Source organism: Sebastes umbrosus, chromosome 6, assembly GCF_015220745.1.
Source record: "Sebastes umbrosus isolate fSebUmb1 chromosome 6, fSebUmb1.pri, whole genome shotgun sequence".
Classification (NCBI taxonomy): Eukaryota; Metazoa; Chordata; class Actinopteri; order Perciformes; family Sebastidae; genus Sebastes; species Sebastes umbrosus.
In genome coordinates, this window is record NC_051274.1 from 2,359,231 (window position 1) to 2,382,820 (window position 23,590).

Consider the following 23,590-nt stretch of genomic DNA (forward strand, 5'->3'; position numbering starts at 1 on the left):
GTGCTGACTTGATAAACTGAGGAGTCAATATGACCTTTAAAGGTAATAGAGACTAAGTGAGGGGATATTTCTCTCATATGCATTTTTATACTGTATTTCATACACAAGGTAAAACAAAACAGACGTTGCTGTTGAGTGTAACGCAGGTCAGTTACAGTATTTATGGGATGTTGTTTTCAGTCCACATCAAGCATTACATGTTGGATTAAATGGGTTTTATGTAATTACAGTCAAGGTTTTAAACTAGAAAGCTGTAAAACTCAAGGAAATTTAAAAATAGACAACAGTGGATTCACATTTCTCAGACAACAACTGTCCAATCAGCGCTTAGCAACCGTTACTATGAACTTATCCGCTGTAACGTAAGCTACAAACTTTGGCACGTCTCGCTAACTCGCCCACTGCTGACAGGCACAGGTTCACTATATACCAGGTCAGGCTAACGGTAGTGGTTCTGTACAGCAACCCGAGACAAACTCAAAGACCTTTTCTCTTGTAGCAATAAAAGTGAAATATGATATCTAATGTTTTACTAGCATCTACTGTAGGACATAAATAGGGTTATAGTAGAACAAATGAAGTCTGATCCTACATGTTTTCTCATTCTGCTGTCCTATAACAGGCTACCCTGCTGCTCCTTTATGTCTTCTACAAACACTTCACCTGGTGAGAATGCGGTCTCAGTCTTTTACCATAATATCATGTATAGGGTTGCTCATTTTGAAAAATGTTCTTAACCGATAACCGACCCTCGTTAACCGATTATTAGCCGTTAACCGACAAGATTTGTGCCTCACGCCAGCTGCAGGAGCACAACAGACAACTGAGGACCCAGTTCACCGTCCGGGAGCGTTAACTTAGCAGCTACAATGCTGCGTGTAGTGTCGCGGACAAGCAGCCACTTTCCCAGTAAAAGTCTCCACCGCACATTTAGTTTAGTTTAGCAGGTTGTCAGCTGTGTGTCTGCCCGGCGTAACGACACTCTGTCTGCCCGGATTAACGATAGCGATTTACCGATAAACAGAGGGTGTATTTGTGCTACGTTAGCAGCTCTAGCATTGCCGGAGGCTTCTTGCTCGCCGCCGCCGCCACACACATACAGTCTGTCAGCTCAACGTAACTTTAACGAGTGTCCGTGTGTGTGTGTTGGCGGTGAGTGTGAGGTTGTTGGTGGCGTTCTAGCTGTGAATGTAAGTGTAGCAGTGTGTGTACAGTTTATTTGTCGGTGAATAAATGCTACGAAACTACAACTCCTCCAACTTCCTGTATCCTGCAACTCTGGCTCCGCCTCTTAAGGTAGGCTGTTAAGGTGGACCAGCTTTTCTCCCTAAAGAGTCGAGCCACTCCTCTGAGTCGGACCTATTGCTCCACAGAAAAATCTTGATGGTAAATTTTCCCCGTTATCACCGTAAACACAAAGCTTGAGAGGAGTAGCAACAGTATGTCATGGGCAGGGGTCAGCAACCTTAAATATCAAAAGAGCCATTTTATGCAAAAAAAAAAGAAAATCTGTCTGAAGCCGCATAACATCTGATCATTGTGATGAAGGTAACACAGTTTATAGTTTAAGTATATAATATATAAGTCTAATGCTGTGAGGGCCAAAGAGCAAATGTACTACGGAGTATTAGGGTCACATTGAGGGAAAAAACATCTGAGATTTCCAGAATAAAGTCATAACTTTACGAGAAAAAAGTCGTAAAATTACGAGAATAAAGTTATAACTTTACGAGAAAAAAATTAATATTCATAATATTATGACTTTTTTTCTCGTAATATTATGACTTTATTCTTGAAATCTCAGATAATTTTTTTCCCCTTAATGTGACCCTAATACTCCGTCGTACCGTCATACCATAGACCTACAACAATGATAAATGAAAATGAAAATGTACAGTTATTCATTTCCATTTTTAAAAATCCACAGGGAGCCACTGGAGAGGGGCTAAAGAGCCACATGTGGCTCTGGAGCCGCAGGTTGCAGACCCCTGGTTATGGGGATGGGACTCAGTGAAGGCTGTTTATGTATAGTATATATTAGTGGTATATAATAGTATATATTTACCAAACAGAGCAGTGTTTTTTGTGAACAGTGCAGTCGGCGGTGCGTTGTAGTTCTAGTGAGCGTGGAGACGGGACTAGATACTAGTGCAGCAGAAGAGTTGTGCTCTGAAGCCCTGCAGTCAGAACACTTCCCTACGTGGATGCTGTCACACTCGTTAAAGACAAACTCCCATTAAAGTAGAGCTCATGTGCTCATGTTTTCATGTTGGGTGAAGAGATACACCAGAGTGTGTTTGTCCTCTTAGCGCCTCTAGTGTGAACAGGGACATATAAATACACACGAGACACCTCGTACTATTCAAATCATTTGTTCCATCCTCACTTTTTCCAGTTGAAGAAGAGATGTGGTGTAGTTGATAATCACCAGCAGCAGTAAACACCACAGTAGCCGGTGTTAGTTGATGAGGATTACGTCTGCTGTTGTGCATGTTAATATTAAAATGTGTCACCCAACAGGAAAACTCTGCAGCATTGTTATTGTGGAAACAGAACAATTGTTCATGTTATGTTATTTTCTGATGCCTCCTGACATCTGTGTGACAAATGACCACGATATGACCACTGTGTGTGGTGTGTTTATGTGTGTGTATTTGTGCACGTGTGGCACCTTGATTGCAGTATACTGCTTGATAGTTATTGGCCACCATTAGCTGTTAGTATAAATACAAGAGAACCTGGACAAGACAATACTTAGATCACACTATACTTCCCTGTAATCTATGTAGTGTTACAGTTACCATGCCTGGCTAAACTCAGGGATCTGGACCAGAACCTTTGAGAAACCATTATCCAGAACCCAGTCTACAGCGACATGTAAGAAAGTTTGCCTGCAGCTGAATGAGGTGAAGGTGCTGCAGTTGTAGTTGCCTGAGGGATCCAGAGTTTAAATGAGATTGGGTGTGAGGGTGATGGAGGAGCAGAGCAGCGATGAGGCTGGTTGGACACAACGTGAAAAAAGTGGCTTTCAAACCCCGTTGCTTCATTTAAATAATAATAAAAAACCTAAGGCTACTCAGGTTGTGACATGCAAAGTGTCCACTGAATTTAAACTGAGGATGTAGAGGTGACAGTGGGGATGTACCAAAGAGAAGATGTGATGTGTATACTTTCACTGACAAGGAAGCACTTACTGTATGTTAGTTGCACGTTGACGTCAATACTAAATGCATCAGCCGGCAACTGCACCTACAAAATCTGTAAAAGTAGATGCTTTGTTTTTCTTACGTGTTTATTTGATTCTAAATAGATTAACATACTAATAAGTTATGTAACATTACATCAATTTTTATCTTTTTGATCTGAAACAAATAAAGGAAAGATCCCCCCTTGGATGCTCTTCTACTATTAGATATCGATCCATGACATGTTATACAGGCATGCATGGTCAAACATTCATGAACTGTAACCACATTTGTGATCCTTTTCATTTCCTGTAGCATCACATCTTATTTGGTTCATGATCTGCAAACTAATGACCTCCCATCAGCTTCAGCTACACTTAGTGTTTAGTGCTAATTAGCAAATGCTAGCATGCTAACATGCTAAACTAAGATGGTGAACATTGTGAACATTATATCTGCTAAACATCAGCATTTTAACATTGTCACTGAGAGCAAGTGAGCATTCTGACTTTGTCATCCTCAGGCAGGCTCACAGAGCTGGTGTGGCTGTAGTGTACCCTTTGACCCCCCTGATAGCAGGATGTTACGCTTTGAGTGTTGTTAACTTGAATGAATGAGAACTAACAGGTAGAACTTTCAACTCAATCTGAATGCAACCTCCGTAGCCCTCATCCTGAACCATGCAGTACTAGTCATGTGTTTCCATGTCTTGGTGGTGCCTCCGTTAGTTTAGTTGTTGAAGTTAACGGGCGACGCCTCTGACTGCTTATCGTAGTAAAAGGCATTTTACAAAGTTAGTCAACAGCTTCACCTTCATCCAGAGTTTTTGTCATCTGCAGCGTAGGATTGAAGATGTTTCAACACATTAGACCAGTGGTTCTCAAACTGTGGTACGTGGTACGCGAGCTCTCTGTATGTGGAGGAATCAATGAAATATTTAAAAAAAAATTAATAACAAATAGGGCCGACCCATAAATCATATTTTCATCGTTATCATATGAATATGCGTGATGTACACATTGTAAAAGGCTGTCTGGAACACGATGAATAAGAAAAATCATTATATCAAGGGATGGTTAACGCTGCATCTTCTCCTCTGCTGCAGTCGGAGCTCTCCACTCACATCAACACACAACGCAGTCAGTCTGTTAACAGCTGATCAGAGAGGCCGCGGTGGAGACAGATACAACTACTCGTTACTGTAAGTTCAATAAAACTTTGCAAGTGTAAAGCCAAGACACGTTATCATTCCACCTGTTCCACAAGCATAAACATGATGAAACGGTTAAACATGTAGGAAAGCGACGTTTCAATCTGCTCTGTCTGCTGTCTCTCGTCCACCGCCGCTTTAGACAGGCACTGCGCGTTAGCTCGGCGGCTAACAGCTCACTGTAATCACGTGTAAGTTATTTAGTTGAGTTGTGAATGACTTTAGTTCCCTCTAGTGAGCAGTGATCCAGTGTTCAGTGTCCGGGGAGTTTATTGTGAAGGAACGGAAGGTGTGAAGCGGTGATGCGTTGCAGAGTGAGCCTCCGTGTTATTAATTTATTATCTTCATAAAGTAGCAGTGTAACCCTCAGCTACACAAGACTGAAACTAAAGCTGGCAGTAGGCTGTGTAGTCTCACTATTTAGGCTAGTTTGTCACATATCTTACTTGTACACTCATCAGCTGGCTGAAACCAAACAGCCCCTCTGCCCTCTATCAGCCCTAATGTTACCTGCAGCAGAGGGAGGAGGACAGAGGACAGAGGACAGGAGGACAGGAGGACAGGAGGACAGAGGGAGGAGGACAGAGGGAGGAGGACGGAGGACAGAGGACAGGAGGACAGAGGACAGGAGGACAGGAGGAAGGACTGATACTGACTGATGTCTGTGTTCTCCAGTCTTTATAAACTTCACTTAGTATTTTCATGTCAGGAATATGATTTATTTTATGAACATAGATTTGTTTCCAGTGAGATATTAAGGAGTTGATATGGTGACTTTGCTGTTATAAACATTACTGTTGCTGCTCTAGAAACAACATTTAGCCTAGTTATATTTTAAATACAGTATATGTATATGTCTAATATGCACACTTCAATATTTGTTTATTTATCGCAAGTCATATCGTCATTGCAATATTGAACAGTGTTATCGGACATTGCAGATGTTCCTCATATGGTGCAGGCCTAGTGTGAGAGGCTGCCCATGCGTAGTATGAGAGTTGTGTGGAAGAGTTTAAGTGCCAGTTTTAGTGCTACCTCTTTGTACAGCGTGGCTGTGGCTGACAAAAGTCAACAATAAGTAATATTCTTATTAGGAATAAATTTGCCTCCTGCGTGAACTGTGCATTGCTGAATAGGGTAGGCCTACGCTACCGTATTTTAACATCGGTCATAATGGTGGTACTTGGAGAGACAAATATTTTCTGAGGTGGTACTTGGTGAAAAAAGTTTGAGAACCACTGCATTAGACAGTTTGGTGTGGTGATTATCGGTTCAGCACTGTAACGCTGTGTTAACAGGAGACTTATTAGAGATTTATTGTAGAACAGCTCTGCTACTTACGCTTCGTTTCTTATCGTTGGAGAGGACATCAGAGATGAAGCTCCTCGGCTAGATCCTAACCAGAGACATGACATGTGCTCCGGACCACTGATCCAGCAGGACGCCCCCACTCTGAGTGCCTATAGTGTTGACATCCTCCCACCATCCTGTCAAGCTGTCAGGACTAGATGTGTGTAGGAAGACACACAGTGTTTACTGTGCCGTGAGCCTGGGATCATCTTTATATCCACTTTAAATGGCAGAATGATCTTTTAATGTATATAGCATTATTGAGATTGTAATAGACTTAATCAAATTATTGAATCAAATTATAATTAAGTTAATTGAAAGAATTTGACCTAACCCCGAGAAAAAGATGCAGACTAGGAATGACTGTAAATCCCTTCTGATATGTTGATCAGTTGGTACGTGCATGTAGATGATGTGGGGATAACGTGTCCTCTCTCTGGGCTCAAGTTGCTGCCGTCCTCGCTGACATATTGAAGAGTTAATTAACCTGTCAGTCCACTGAATGATGAATCAACCATTGTTTTGTTAGCAGGATTAATGGCAGCACATGAACATCTGGTGTTACTGTAGCTCGGCAGCGATGATGTTTCTGGCCTGTTGTTTTTCTCTTCTTTGCATAAAAAGGGTTAGAAATGTATAAGCTCTTATATACTGTTATAATATATACAGTGTGTGTATGTGTGTGTGTTCAGTGTGTGTACAGTGTGTGTAATGAGCATGTGTTGGGACGTGCTTTCAGCCAACGTTCACACATTGTGCTCTGGGATGAACCTGTGTGTGTCTTTCAGATGGTGGTCTGATGATTGACTTGTCTCCCCTCCTCTCCTCTCCTCTTTTATCTCTCTCTCTCTCTCTCTCTCTTTCAGAGTAGACTGACGAGGCATCATTGCTGTTTCTTGGCAACAAGTGTGTGAGCGCTGTGTTTGTTTTTAGACTCATCAGAGGAGCAGATTAGTTGTGTGTGTGTGTGTGTGTATGTGTGTGTGTGTGTGTTGCTTGTAGTGAAGTGAACACCATGTACTGTATGTGTGTAGATTTCTCTCTCTTATCCTCCCGTTCTCTCCATCCTCCATCATTAATCCCAGATGAAGTCCTCCGTCTCTCTGCTCAAACGTTGGCCCACTTTGAGTGTTTCTTTGATTCGAGTTTTGCCTCTTCATGTTGTCTTTCCCCTCTCACCTCTTCCACTTCACTTCATGTATCGGCGAAGCGTGAAACACATATCTCTCGTTCTCTGGCTTCATGAAACATGTGTATAATAAATGCACCCCCCCACTGCTCCCTTAGAACATCTAGATTTTAGTCCTCTTCATGCCGAGCCAGCATTTTAATTGCTGCTGTAGCGTGACTCTGAAGTGTCATCCTCACACTGCACTGATGAGTGTAATTTCCTTCTTCCCTCGGCCCGCTGCCCTCTCCTTCGTCATCAGTCACTCTGTCTGTCAGGTGGCCTGCTCGCTGCCTGACTGAAAAAGAACTGTTCTGCAGAGCTGCCAAGCTCCCAAAGATATGAAGTATGTTTCTACAAGGAAGAAGAGAAAGGCATGCTGTCATGGCTTCAGAGTGGTGGAGGAGAGTGTGAAGTCAGTTACTAACAAAATCACAGGGAACACTCCGCTCTGATACTGCGGCGTGTTTTACAGCAGACGCCTCCGATTCTTAGAACTTAATTAAAAATGTATGATTCTTCATCCCAACTTCCTATAGAGACGTCCACATCTTTCCTTGAACAACCTGCGGTGACCTGGTTTATGGGCTGCCGGAGCATCACAGTCTGCTGTAATGTCCTCTGTGATGTGATGATCTGCTGAGTTTGGGTCACTTTGTGATTGGAGAGGACTAAAGCCTCGGACACACCAGGAACATCAGGAGCGTGTGGCGGCTGCGTGGCGTGGTGGCTGCGTGATTCACGCGACGGGCGTTCACACCAGCTGCATTTCAGCTGGATATCTGCTGCATTTCTGCTGCTGCTGTCAGCCCTTTCTTTCTATATAGAGTTTGCCTTTTAATGGCCATTTCATTTCATTATGAATATCATTTATATTTATTTTAGGCCGAGAAAGTTTAAGAAACGTGTGGTAATTTGTAAATAATAGTAATAATCCACAATTAAAACTCCATACTATATTCATTGATGGAGCTCTCCAAGTCACTGCATGTTCTACAACACTGTCCTGCACATATTTCAGAATTAAAGCCTTGTGTTAAGAAATGAAGGAATTCTGTTTACAGAAAAAACGCTTGAGGGCTTTTATTTCGAAATGAAAGCAGGAAGTGTTGATTTAACCCCATACTTTATCAATTCATGGAGCTCTCCAAGTCACTGCATGTTCTAGAACACTGTCCATAATTCAGAATAAAAGCCTTGTGTTAACAAATGAAGGAATTCTGTCAACAGAAAAAAACGCTTGAGGGCTTTTATTTTTAAATGAAAGCAGGAAGTGTTGATTTAAAAATAAATCTTTACTTTTTTTTCATCTCCGTAACATATTCTACAGATAGACATCAAAACTGTAGTAATCTTGCTGGTATGATGTTAATATAGAGTCAATAGATCACCTTCACTGTCTGTTGCTGCTGTGAGACACGCGTGGCACGCGTCAAAATAGGCGAGACCTCTATTCTCTAGAAGAGACGCAGCTGAGACGTGCGTCTCATGCGGGCAGTGTGGCTGCTTTAACCTGTTAACACGAACGCCGAAATAAAAAACAACAGGTAACGCAGCCGCCACGGGCTGCTGACGTTCCTGGTGTTTCCAGGCTGTCAGGTCATGGAGCTCCGCCTGACTTTACTGTGATTATTCTCGGTACAGTATGTGTAATTATTGTCCTGTAAACACAGTAAATATCAAAGTGGTAAATACCTTCAGTAGTAGTAAAATAACAGAACTCCTTGAAGGAGGAGGGATAAGAGACGTCCTTCCAGGGTTTCGAGAGCTTTCTTTTATCAACACTGATGCCATTTCAGATTCCGTCTCTACCTCTCTGTGTTAACAAGGTAAAGAAGTGCTGGAGGACACAGCAGGACAGATTCCTCAGCACACACTCTCTATCTTTATCAGCAGTTTCTGTGAATCAAACAGTTGCTCTTGCAAAGGAAATTCAGGTAGCTATTGTGCAGGGTTATCTAACAAGTTCTCAGTGCGTCTCCTCAAAGGTTCTCGGTATAGCTGTCGGTTACAGTGCTGGAGTTTGCTACCAGACCTGCTCCACTGATCACCTCCTGTGCCTTTGTGCATTTTTAAATGGATATTTATTGCAGTGGTATGAAAAGAAACCCCTCTCATGCCTTCTGTGTGCATCCTGTGTGGAGACAAATCTGTGTTTTGCAACACAAAACAGCTGTCTTTGTCAGTAAATTACACTTTCATTTCATTATTCTCATACAGGCAGTAGACTGGAACTTTGTCAAATCAAAAAGCTCCATTCTCCCCCACACTTTCCTCTGCTGACCTTCATCAGACCTTCATCTCCACCAGGTACCTGAGCTGACCCAGTTATGTCTCATATTGCATTTTTGTGGACTGAATGGTTTGGAACACGTATAACCTCTCTAAACAGAATCATTCACATGGAGGATCCGGAGGCAACGGGACCAGATTTTGGTACCAGAAGCGTTCTGGTTTTCGTTTGTAGTCTGAGTAGTATTGATCATTCACATTTGACCAATCACAACTAGGGATGTCCATAATTAACCGTTTAACCTGTAACCGACATTATCATCAGAATCAGAATCAGAATCAGAATGGTGTTTATTGCCAGGTGTAAGAGGTATACACTAGGAATTTTCTTTGGTTTTGTTTCATTTTAACCGATTAACGCTATCGGTTAAAACGGTTAAAAGAAATGTTAATAATTAACTCAAAAGCTGAGCGTGGTGAAACACACCTTCAAGCAGGTAGTCCTGTTGTATTGGAGATGCAAATCCATGCCGTGCCGGGTCAAACCGAGTTAGCATGTGTGTTTGGAGAAAACCTTATTAGACTTCTGCACCTCCTCATGACTCTGTTTTCAGGCTTTAGAAAGGCTAGCCTATGACGGAAGACTTTGACCAATCACTGGTCATTTCAGAGAGAGCGCATTCCTGTTAGCTGTTCTACACATGCAGATGCGCGTGCACGTCCCTTCAGATAGTGAAAGCCTGATTCAACGGCGGAACATCCTGACGGAAAAGTTGCTATTCCAGTATTGGCAACAGCTGCCTTCACTGCAAAGCAACCCAGAAAGGGAAGACGGACTTCTAAAGAAGAGAGTCGGACAATATGGACGAAGTGTTTCAGAGATGGAGAGAAAATGTTGCTAATAGTTTAGCTTCTGCTAACCGTAGCCGGCTGCAGCTAGCTCGTGACGTGTGTTGTGTTCCTCATGTCACTGCAAAGAGTTTAAATTAGCACAACTATTGGCAATTTCTGAAATGACACACACACAGACAGACAAAGGCATGCACGTACTTACACACGCACGCGCGCACGCGCGCGCGCACACACACACACACACACAAGCACAAACATACGTGTTTATAGATAATATCAGGACTTTTGAAAAAAATGTGACAAATGGGTACGTGCCTTCCCCAAGGTCCTAGAGACGTGGGAATCAAAGTATTTCCGAGTTATGCTTCTACGAATACATCCATCTGTTGAGGTTTTGTCTAAGGCTATATTTTGGTCAGACCTGATTTTAATGCTACGGAGGCTCTAGAACACTGAGGTGAGCCTCAGAAAAATGAGGACGTCAAAAATGTCCTAATTTTTCCGAGCGTCCTGGTATTGAAGGTGTGTTATCATAGAATTGTCATAATTTGTGTTGAAAACAAGTACACACACACACACACACACACACACACACACACAATCGTACACATTTTTGAGATCTCTTTTCATTTAGCTTCAAATGAGCTGACTTAGGCTCACCCAGGGGCTAATTATCTATAGTGTGTGTTTGTGTGTGTGTGCACGCATTTGTACTTTGTGTGTTTAGTGTGTATATATGTGTGTGTACTTTACTTTGGTTACATATTCTGTTTGTCTTCATTAAAAACAATGGCTGTGTTTCACTCACTCCCACAAACACACAAAGACACCTCCGTTCAGATTATCTGGAGACGCTCACTGGATGAGCAGCTTGTTCACATCTCAGTATCTCAGCATTAAAAACTCAAAATGAACAGTTCCTTGGGGTGTTTGTGCAAACATGCAACCTTTAAGAATGGTCTTCTTCTAAAAAGGATTTCTCTCTGAGAGGCTTCTATCCATGAGAGCAGAAAAGCCTGAGATAATGACATCAAAGTGTCATTTGTCTGTGGAGACTTTGCATTCATGCAGTACTGAGGCTGTTTAGCCCGAGAAGGCTTTTCGTTTCAGTGAACTTTAAAAAATGAGACTTGTGCTCGGAACAAAGTTTCAAACTTTTTTGCTTTTCATGCTCCGCAGGAAAGCCCTAAGTCCACAGCGCTGAGCACAGTGGTTTCTATTCTAGGTGTGCGTCTCTCTGATGACAGGAGCCTCTGATAGTGTGGCCCGGCTGAGCTGAAGCGAGATGTTCTGCTAGAGGGCATAAGCTGGAGTTTCTGCATTTCATGTCTCATTCAGTACTGTGTCACTGATTATGAGAGCCATGCAGCTGAAAGGAACATCTGCATTTACTTTCGACTCACCGATTCTGATCTTCTGTGTTCGTCTGTTCTCTCTGTTCAGAGCAGCAGAACAAACTCCTGAGGAACACAAACGGGATTACTGTATGTCATTTAGAAAGATGAAACAACACATTCTTCCTCTACAAATTAAGGGATGAAATCATAATAATGCAGCCGGACTTGGTCTTATATGACCACAAGCTTATGGTGGCTAATTTTATATATATTTTATATGTATAACTGACATTACTGATTCAGGTCGCCTAATGACGCTTCTACATGCTACTTGTGCTTCTCTTACTCTAGTTTTTATTTTCTAGTAATCTGCATTTGTGGGTTCAGTGGCTGTTATTCAGCAAAAATATTACGCGTGTGTTTAGCACATTTGCTTTATACAGTACATAGCAAATGTGCTAAACACACTCTTTTTTCTCTTTTTGCTGTCTTTCCAAGAATAAGATTAGAATATTGAAGATTGATATAAATCTCAGCAGCCAGCCACTGTGGCCACCAATGACAATTAGCCGACAAGATGCTAAATGCTAATATATACTGTAGGATACATAGTGGATATGTAGTTTAACAATAGCACAAAGCATAGTGCAGAGTCGTAAAGTCAGTGACATGACTTAGTAATGCTTGTCGCACAGCAGTGCCTGTCTAGAGTTGGCTAACATTAGCCATTATAAGCTAATGGTAGCCAGACCGAGAACTTTTCAGTTGTAAAAGGTTAGGGATGTCCATAATTAACCGTTTAACCGTTAACCGACATTAAGCATTTTAACTGATTAACGCTATCGGTTAAAACGGTTAAAAGAAATATTAATAATTAACTCAAAAGCTGAGCGGCTCAGAGGAGCGGCTCATCAGTTTAAGGAGAAAAGCTGGTCCACCTTAACAGTCCACCTTAAGAGGCGGAGCCGGAGTTGCAGGATACAGGAAGTTGGCTCCGGTCTCCGGCTCGCTTGAGTGGAGTGGAGGAGTTGTAGTTTCGTAGCATTTATTCACCGACAAACAAACTGTAGACACACTGCTACACCTACGATCACAGCTAGAACGCCACCAACAACCTCACACTCACCGCCAACACACACACACGGTCTGTTGGTCACTTGCTAAAGTTACTCAGACTACGTGTGCGGTGGCGAGCACGAAGCCTCCAGCAATGCTAGAGCTGCTAACGTAGCACAAAAACACACACTGTTGGCCACTCGCTAAAGTAACGCCGGGCAGACACACAGCTGACAACCTGCTAAACTAAACTAAATGTGCGGTGGAGACTTTTACTGGGAAAGTGTCTGCATGTCGGCGACACTACACGCAGCATCGTAGCTGCTAAGTTAACGCTCCCGGACGGTGAACTGGAGACTCCCGTCAACTAATATCTGTTGTGCTCCTGCAGCTGGTACACCGCTGCATGTGAGGCACAAATCTTGTCGGTTAACGGTTAATAATCGGTTAACGAGGGTTGGTTATCGGTTAAGAACATTTTTCAAAATTAGCATCCCTATAAGAGGTAGAATTTGATATTTCTTCCTTCAAAAGTTGCTTCAACTAAAGAGCTGTAGTCAGCTAGCCTGGCTCTGTCCAGTCTGTATGCTAAGCTAGGATAAACACGCCCTGAATCTAGCTTTCTCTCTCTCTTAACATCGGTGTATCTCTAATAAAGACTAAAACAGTTATTGTTACAACACATTCTCACTCCCAACTCATCAAATACCGCCACTTGGTCAGCGCCCCCTCGGCATCAGAGACCGACCCACGGGGTACTCTCTAGGGTTACTGTTGGACGGACCAGGGACAGCGCGGTAATATACACTCATTACATGCATAGTGTCCTTTCAAAATAAACTTCCATTTTCACAGGAAGTTAGGTTTAGGCAAAACAACCTATTAGCCAGGATTAGGAAACGGTCGGGGTTGATGATAACTTTACTGATTAGTGACTCACATGACTAACGATACCGATGAGTCACGTGACTAAAGACTGACCTGACAAAATAAGTCAACGTTACTTTTTGTTTGAACCCTCCACCTCCACCTCCACCTCCACCTCCCCTCCCGCCCTGAACAGACTCTCACGCTATTAATGCTACGTGGGTTTACATTGGAGTTAGTTGAAAGCCCAGTTCGTCACTTACTGTTGCTAAAGGGCGCCTCCGTGCGTTGGTTTCTGGTACTGAGGGGCGCTGCCCAAACGGTGGTATTTGACGAGTTGGGAGTGAGACCGGGTTGATTGTTAATGTATTTTGTGATTTTGAGTCTGTTTTTTGTTGCATTTGTTAATTGCATACAAATACCTGTATATTATATAACAGCTTGGTTGTTTAAAAGATGGAAAAAGATCATCAAATTGATATCGGTATCGGCAGATACTCAAGTAGCGGTATCGGTATCAGTATATCGGACATGAAGAAGCAGTATCGAGCCATCCTTAAAACATTAACAGTAAATTGAAAGTTTTGGGGTCAGCAACTCAGAAAATATGTCTTGTGTGAAACGTTCTTTCTAGACTCATCATTGAGAAATCCACTGCAGAAGAGGCAGAGATATGCAGACAGAGTGCTTCTCAACTGGAAAAACACCCTCACACTTATCAGTATCAGTTGTGCTATTGCTCGCTCCACCTTCACATATAAACGTTCAACGAGATCCTTCTTTTGTCTACAGATACTCAGGAATTGAGGAAGATGAGAGCAACAGATCAAAAGTGGATAAGGCTAAAATAGTAGGAGAGAAAATAAGTTGTGGAGGAGCTGAAGAACATCACAGGCTGATGATGAATAACGGCTTTAGATTATCTGAGTGCTGATGTCCTTTTAAGAGGAGAGAAGTTGAGCCTTCACAGTGAAACTCTGACCCAGCACAGCTATAAGTCTAGACGAACGGGGCTTAGGCCAAACACTGAGGTGCTGACTCTTAAATGTTGAAGCCAGGATTACTTCTGCTGGAAGCCTGGTGTCTGATGATACTCTCTCCGTTTACCGTAGCCTCCAGCGTTAGCGCCTCATCCTCTCAGCGAAAACGCTTTACCAGGGGAAGCCTGGAGCCCTGTGGAGGCTTTCATTAGAAGCTCAGAGAGGGGATGATTACAGAGGAAGACCTACACAAACGAGAGCTGACAGTGTGAAATCTGACGGCATTAAACAACAACACCCACTTTCTGTAGAGGAAAGAAGGGATGCAGGGAAACAGAGCTGGAGAAGAGTGAAAGACAGAAATGAGATGCAAAGTAAAAACATGAGACACATGTAGGCAGTAGGAGACAAAAGTATATTTATTTGAACTCTTAACAGCTTTTGATTCAGTTTGATGAATGCTAGATGAATCCATGCAGGTACAGTACATTCATATGTACTGTACCTATACATATGTATATACAGTATATACATATATATATATAAATAAATAAATAAATATATATATATATATTATGATGGAATTCAAGTCTCTTTTCTTTCTAGTTGACTGGTGCTGCAGTTGCCAGCAGCAGTTGTTTGACAAAGAGGACTGGCAGCGAGCCCTGCAGGAAACGGTAAAAGAATGAGAGAAAGCCAGACATTAGGAGTACAGACAGCAGTTGGCTGTGTAGGGGGGCAGCGATTCTGAGGACACGCTGTGCTTTATAATAAAATGTATAATAATATAGACCTTTAGGTTGGCAAATAAAGCACTTCTATCAGTTTCTACATCCAGACTGAGTGACTGGGTACTGTAATCCACACCACTGGGATGGGAGCACCCACCGGGGGTGACTGGGTACTGTAGTCCAGACCACTGGGACGGGAGCACCTACCAGGGGTGACTGGGTACTGTAGTCCAGACCACTGGGATGGGAGCACCCACCAGGAGTGACTGGGTACTGTAGTCCAGACCACTGGGACGGGAGTACCTACCAGGGGTGACTGGGTACTGTAGTCCAGACCACTGGGATGGGAGCACCCACCAGGGGTGACTGGGTACTATAGTCCAGACCACTGGGATGGGAGCACCCACCAGGGGTGACTGAGTACTGTAGTCCAGACCACTGGGATGGGAGCATCCACCAGGGGTGACCGGGTACTGTAGTCCAGACCACTGGGACGGGAACATCCACCAGGGGTGACTGGGTACTGTAGTCCAGACCACTGGGACAAGAGCATCTGCCATGGGTGACTGGGAACTGTAGTCCAGACCACTGGGACGGGAGCACCTACCAGGTGTGACCGGGTACTGTAGTCCAGGCCACTGGGACGGGAACATCCACCAGGGGAGACTAGGTACTGTAATCCAGACCACTGGGACATGAAAATCCACCAGGGGTGACTGGGTACTGTATTCCAGACCACTGGGACAGGAGCATCCACCAGAGGTGACTGGGTACTGTAGTCCAGAAAGACTTACTCGGTTAAAGACGTGGGGAAGTGGAATTCCACAGCCACACACGTTGGAGACTCAGGAAGCTCTGCAGTGTTTAAAACCAGCTTCAAGCTTTGGTTAAAGTCAGCACAAACGAGTCCCCACCAATGATTGCTTTGTACATTATTTATTGTATTTATTATGCTGGATCTATTTATTATCTCCTGCTGATGGACTTTTATGTATTGTGTTGTTTTGTGTAGTCTATTTATTGTCATGTGGTTGTTTTTTGTCTTCCTGCCCAGGGACAACAGATGCTAATTAGCTTCTAGCTAACTCTGGTGTAATTAGTTTTAATTATGTGCTCTCACTGCAAAATAAACAATAGAGAGAGAGAAATAGAGGACAGAGAGACAGAGAGACAGACGTTGTCCTATAGCTGAGAGGCCAAAAAAAGAGAACATAACTTGTGTATTTAAAAGTTGAGGAGGAGACGGACAGACGGAGAAGTGAGGGGGAACCTTCTGTATTTCTGATGACAGTCTTGTGGACAGCTCTAACCGCTATGTTCACCACATCACCAACACCAACACCAACACCTCAGACTTGATCACAGCCTACGTTAACATCCAGCTAGTCAGTGACCCACACACCCTACACACTGTTGTTGTGAGGGGCAGCGAAGCCGAGGGGTTAATATATGGGGTATATAGGGGTTAATATATGGAGTATATAAGGGTTAATATATGGGGTATATAGGGGTAAATATATGGGGTATATAGGGGTAAATATATGGGGTATATAGGGATTAATATATGGGGTATATAGGGGTACATATATGGCGTATATAGAGGTTAATATATAGGGTATATAGGGGTAAATATATGGGGTATATAGAGGTTAATATATGGGGTATATAAAGGTTAATATGTGGGGTATATAGGGTTTAATATGTGGGGTATATAGGGGTTAATATGTGGGGTATATAGGGGTTAATATGTGGGGTATATAGGGGTTAATATATGGGGTATATAGGGGTTAATATGTGGGGTATATAGGGGTTAATATGTGGGGTATATAGGGGTTAATATGTGGGGTATATAGGGGTTAATATATGGGGTATATAGGGGTTAATATGTGGGGTATATAGGGGTTAATATATGGGGTATATAGGGGTTAATATATGGGGTATATAGGGGTTAATATGTGGGGTATATAGGGGTTAATATATGGGGTATATAGGGGTTAATATGTGGGGTATATAGGGGTTAATATGTGGGGTATATAGGGGTTAATATGTGGGGTATATAGGGGTTAATATATGGGGTATATAGGGGTTAATATGTGGGGTATATAGGGGTTAATATGTGGGGTATATAGGGGTTAATATGTGGGGTATATAGGGGTTAATATATGGGGTATATAGGGGTTAATATATGGGGTATATAGGGGTTAATATGTGCGGGGCAGCTCCTCATACACGTGCTTAAGATGCACAAACAGATTTTACATCTGCAGTTTGGCCGCTGATGCTGTCACAGGAATGTTTGAATGTTTGATTTAAGCGTCTTCCAGAAGGACTTTTACAGGAAGCACATAGAATGTTCTATGATCGCTGGTCTGTCTCTGGTAATGTCATACTGCCACGTTTAAACATGTTACTGCTCCTGGTAACTTCTGGCTACCACACTTGTTTCTGCATTACCCACTAATTCATCTGTTGTGTTTCGGGAGTTCTTTTCAGTAATTGGATCAACTTGTGTTTTCACTACTAATGAGCATCAGTGCACCGCTAAAAGCAGGGAGTTGTCCTGTTTAAACGGAGTGTGGCTGTGACTGAACCCTGTAAAGCAAAGGCTTTGTCCAATTCTGTTCTCTGTCCTCTTCCTCATGTCAGTTCTCATCATGTTTTTGCTCTTCCTCCTCTGCTCTGCTTCTTCTTCTTCTTCTTCTTCTTCCTATTATCCCTTTCCTCTTTTCTCTCTAATTAAACATTCACACTTTTAGCATTGTTCATGCCATCTCTTCTCCTGCGTCTGCCTCTGGCCATCGCTCCGTCTCCTCTTGCAGCCCATGCATAATAATAGGGAGCTAGATAACAGAGTATCATTGTTGTCTTGATGACACGGTCTAAATATGGATGAGAGTCTCATTATTGCTCAGGGCAGGTTGGGTGACAGATAACAATGATCAATGAAGAATGAGAATAATGAACTCTAATTTAATCTGTCTAACCTGATTCAAGGTCTGTATATTAACTGAGGTCAGGACAACAACAACAACAACAACAACAACAGGACAATAGTTTCTTTGACCACAGTGTAAAAGGTCCGATTCCACAGGATCTGATCTGGGAACAGAATAGGCAAAACAAGAGTTACATATGTAACTACGGTTCTATGAATTCTGGATGACCACCAGAGGCAGTGCTTAACACCGGATGTTATCCATCTCGTGCACGCGCAGGTCGAGTATTTAATATCAACAAAGTCACATGTGTGACCTGGGATGACGTAGCGTATCATCATCATCATCATCATCATCATCAAAGATGTCTCTACAGAATTTTCTAGCCAAGATTCCGAGTGACAGAGAACTCTGACGGTCATCCAGCAGTCATAGAACTGTAGTTACATATGTAACTCTCGTTCTATTTCATTCTTCCTGACCACCACGGGCAGTGCTTAACACTGGATGACAACTACCAACCTTGACAACCTGCCGGGGGTTCCGCCGCTGGGCTCCTTTAAGAAACCGTGTCACCTGAGTGTGAGACCCCGCGGTCTGGTTATCTACTCTAACATGCATGGCTGAAATTGCAACCACATAGACCCTTAAGGTAGAAGGAGAGAGTTTATTCTCCAGCAAAGACTGCAGAAATCTCAGTATTATTGGCACAGAGGCACTCTGAGGTACCTCCTCATGAACTCTACACCACTCCGAGAATATTTTCCATCAATTGGCATACAGTGCCTTGGTGGAGGGTGCTCTTGAGTCAGAAATGGTTTGGATTACAGCCCGGCAGAAAGCCTTTCTGAGCCGAAATACAGCCGGTCGCATCGCCTTGCACCACCGCAGAAGAACTGCGTCTGGCGAGAGCCAGCCAGCGCACCCGTTGAGAAGTGAAAAAAATATTTTGAGTTCATTATGAAACTGTGGTGGGATGAAATAGACTACGGCGGGCCTTCACAATCCAGGTTAACACTGGTGCTCTGTCTGTAACAACTTCCACTCTTCCACCAGATCTTGGAACCTGTCTGCAGAGATTTGCTCCCATTATTTAGTTATGATGAATTAGTGAAGTTAGACTGATGTTGAAGGATAAGGTCTGGCTCATAGTCATCTTTCCAATTAGCATGCAAGTAACGGTTATTATTTTCAGTATCAATAAATCTGTAGATTATCTTTTTTGATTAATCATTTTGACCATGAAATGTCAGAAAACAGCAAAAACATTTCCCAGAGCCCCTGGTGATTTTTTTAAATTGCTCGTTTTGCCCACACAACAGTCTAAAACTCAAAGTTAACAGCCGGTGGGCAGCAGAGTCCTGCGGTTTGTTTGGCTAACACCGCTAATGTAATGGTTATTTTTTGTTATATTAGGTAACATTCTCTTTACATCCTGACAGCAATCAATAAATCAAATGATCTGACAAAATAAGAAAAAAACTGGAGTCTGGTATCTGTGGCTGTCAGAGGACTGTTATAAACCGTCCAATCATTTCATTCAGCCTGAATGTAATGATTGTACGGGCTATCTACCTGTCTACTACCTGTCTACCTATATACCTGTCTACCTACCTACCCGTCTACCTGTCTACCTATCTACCTGTCTACCTATCTACCTATATACCTGTCTACCTGTCTACCTACCTGTCTACCTGTCTACCTATCTACCTGTCTACCTATCTGCCTGTCTACCTACCTACCTACCTGCCTACCTGTCTACCTGTCTACCTGTCTACCTGTCTACCTATCTACCAGTCTACCTGTCTACCTGTCTACCTATCTACCTGTCTACCTATCTGCCTGTCTACCTGCCTACCTACCTACCTACCTACCTACCTACCTACCTACCTAACTACCTACCCACCTGTCTATCTGTCTACCTGTCTACCAGTCTACCAGTCTACCTGTCTGTCTACCTACCAACCTGTCTACCTACCTACCTGTCTACCTGTCTACCTGTCTAACCATGTTTACCGTTCACGTTCATTATGATATGTGAATGTTCGTAATGATAATTGTGGGGGAGTGTCTTTGGAGGGAGGTCTGAAGTGACAGATTGACAGCTTCATTGTTTGAGTTCTATGAGACGTGGGGGTGAAAAACACGTTTGTATTCGTTCAGTCACAGATTTCAGCCATGGTCGTTGCAGACACACCTGGCTGAGATCTGCACTTTTCTACTTCCAGTTAGTATTTCCTCACACAAAGAGTGAGGAGAATTCACATTTCTTTTAACATGCTTACTTACAACCAGCCTTGACAGAGCTCTCCCCCCATCAGCACCGTTCCATGTTCCAGCCTATCTGGTTTCTGTCTGCTCCACTGGAGGGTACTACAGTATATGGTGGGACTCTGTTCATTAGTGATTCAGCTCATGTTTTCTCTGGCTTGCCAAAGACGTTTCTCTCTCTCTCTCGGATCACCTATTAAGTGGCCAAGGACCTATAGAGGTAGGATGATATATTCTACCCTCATCCACACACTCACATCAGCTACTGTCCCTCTCTTAATGCTGTCTGACTCTGACTCATTGGTTCTCATCTCCAAACTCTCCTCCTCCTACTCCATCTCCTCCATGTATAATCTAATCCTTTTATTATTCATATATCAGCTAAATCCATTTATCCCTCCAAGGGATAACGGCAATGTCAGAGTGTGAAAACCTGTAAAAGAGTTCTCTGGCTCCTCGGTAACATTGGCTATTTATTAAATTGCTTTTTTTAAATACACTTCATGACTTAGACGTCTCCGCAAAGAAAATGCACGTGATTTATTTAGTTGGATTTGACTGATCATTGTTGTCTACTGATAGAGTTGATTGTTTGGATGGTGTATGTGCTAGCTAGCTAACTAAGGTGTCTACACAGCACACTAATTCATTCTTTCAGTAGAACTATTACCCTTTCTTTATTGATAAATTAGCCTCTTTCACTACAGCAGCTTAAAGGTAAAATACACATTTTCTAAAAACTAATGTATAGACCAGGGGTCTCCAGCCTTTTCTCTTCTGAGAGCTACTTTGGATCAAAATGAAAGTGGCCGAGAGCTCCTCATATTTTATATTATTAGTAACATTTATTCACATCGCTCAGCTCCACCCAAACCAGCCGAATAAGCTTCTTTTGTGTGAACATTTAGAAAATGTTGATATCCAACACTCACATTTTGACATCATCAACATCTTACATTCAGCAGCATGTGCATGTTTTTTTTCTGTATGCATTTCTTTACATTTTCGATGTATCCAACTCACACTATTAAATTCACATCAGATTAATGTCAGAAAACCAAACCAATGTTGTTACTTATTTTACTGTCTGTCCACATATCACTGCATCACATCACTTCCCTTCACATCCCCTTCATCAGCTGTAGTTCACATTAGGGCTGTCACGACATACATTTTTCTCAATACGATTATCATGACAAAAAATATCACGATAACGATATTATCGCGATATCATTAAAAAAATTACGCACCTCTAAAATTACCTCTGCTGTGTGCTGCTATCGGTGTGTCAGTCTGACCGCTGAGAGGACAGGATGGAGTTGCCCTTCTGCTGTATTCATTCAAAATCCACCAACTCAGCTCCGTCCTGCAGCGTTGTGAGGAGGTGTGAGGAGGTGTGAAGAGTTAATTTTGTGTTTATTTATGCTTTAGAAGTAATGGCTGTGAAAGAATCAGAAAATACCGTTTAATTTCTCTGATTCACAGCTTTGTTTTCACTAACGCCGCTCCCTCTCTTCATTCATTCTATAGCTCGCTCCACCATCGTTGCTCTCTCTATGGTTGTATGTCCCACAACTGAACTCACCTAGAGAACAGCACATACAGTTTTTTAAACCTTTTTAATGTCATTTATTACACGGCGGTGTTGAATACTCGATTCTGATTGGTCAGTCACGGCGTTCTGCGGCCTGTTATTTCTTTATAGCAGACCGTTGCTATGTATAACAGACCGTTGCTATGTATCACAGACCGTTGGTATGTATCACAGACCGTTGCTATGTATAACAGACCGTTGCTATGTATAGCAGTCTGTTGCTACGTATAACAGACCGTTGCTACGTATAGCAGACCGTTGCTACGTATAACAGACCGTTGCTATGTATAGCAGACCGTTGCTATGTATAGCAGACCGTTGCTATGTATAGCAGACCGTTGCTATGTATAGCAGACCGTTGCTATGTATAACAGACCGTTGCTATGTATAACAGACCGCTGCTATGTATAACAGACCGCTGCTATGTATAGCAGACCGTTGCTATGTATAACAGACCGTTGCTATGTATAACAGACCGTTGCTATGTATAACAGACTGCTGCTATGTATAACAGACCGTTGCTATGTATAACAGACCGTTGCTATGTATAACAGACCGTTGCTATGGGCGCAGCTCTGATGTCAGACTCTGGAGGACCGTTTTTGTGTGAAAATATTGATTTCTTCAGTAAGTAGCCGTGTAATAAGCAGGATAATGTACAGCTAGCGGGTCATTGTCGTGAAAGAATCCCCTTCAGGGCGATGCTGCACCCCAGCGCGGGGATTCTTTCACAACAATGACCGGCTCGCTGTACGTTATCCCTTACATGTGCAATGGTATGGTTTGTAAAACCCAATGGACACACCAGGCAGAACCTGGAACCAAAGTCCTCCAGGTTCTTAAAAGACCTGTCAGTTCACTCATATTATAAAACCACATTTTTAAATCATGCTTCATGATATTTAGCAATACAAGTAGTTTGATTTTGCTAGGTTTTGAGATCTTGGCCACTAACACTCTTTATAATTACCATTGGTTGCTGGGCCAAATGATCCTGCACATAGCTAGCTCAAACTGTAGTTAGTTTAGGTGCTGACTGTAAGGACTCCGACCTGTTTGTGGCAGATGAAATCAACGGTACTGTTGTTTGCTGGCGGTCTGTTGTAACATTATCTGCAGTGACTTTTGGGTGTTGTTTGGGTTTTGAGTTGACGTTGCATCTATAGGTCTTTGTGCGGCACGAGCAGGCCCGATTGGTCAAGATGCCTTTCAGGAACAACATGGTCCATTTTTTTTTTATGTCTGCGTTTCAAATAATAAAAAACTCACTAAGATCACAGAAAACAACAATATTTTGTGAGGTTGATATTCAGTGAATTAGCCTCCAATCCAAAGCATGCCTGGCGAACGCACTTCCATAAATTTTAATCCACATCGATATGAGATCACATAGCGCCGGTTAGCTCACCGGGTAGAGCGGGCGCCCCCATGTATCAAATAGGCGAGTCCTTGCTGCAGCGGCCCAGGGTTCGAATCCGACCTGTGGTCCTTTCTGCGTTGTCATCCCCTCTCTCTCCCCATTTCACTACTCTCAATAAAAGGCATAAAAAGCCCAAAAAATGATCTTTAAGAGATCACAGAATAATTTATACATTATTTACACCAGCATGTTCTTTACTGTTTTACATTCAACAAATACGGAGCAGCTGAACTGAACTGGAGCTGCTGAAGCGATCGATATATTTTGGAGCAGCAATGCCAGCTCTCACTCCTCCCCCTCCATCTGTGATCGCTCCGAGCATGTTCAAGGTAGATGGTACGAGAGAGTGGAGAAAGTCCAGTGAGTCAGTCAGTGTGTGTGTGTGTTCTACTACATGCATG

At 42.7% G+C, this 23,590-nt stretch overlaps 1 protein-coding gene and 1 long non-coding RNA gene across 3 annotated transcripts in view; both read left to right on the top strand.

The window, feature by feature from the left end:
- The window catches only part of LOC119489737 (kelch domain-containing protein 8B-like), a 201,741-nt gene that overhangs the window by 55,637 nt on the left and 122,514 nt on the right, over window positions 1–23,590 (top strand). The gene's annotated exons all lie outside the window — the stretch shown is intronic.
- LOC119489740 lies at window positions 118–22,066 on the top strand. The gene is made up of 4 exons (XR_005207246.1): window positions 118–130; window positions 5,904–5,907; window positions 6,696–6,699; window positions 21,881–22,066. It is a non-coding gene; the product is annotated as an uncharacterized LOC119489740 (long non-coding RNA).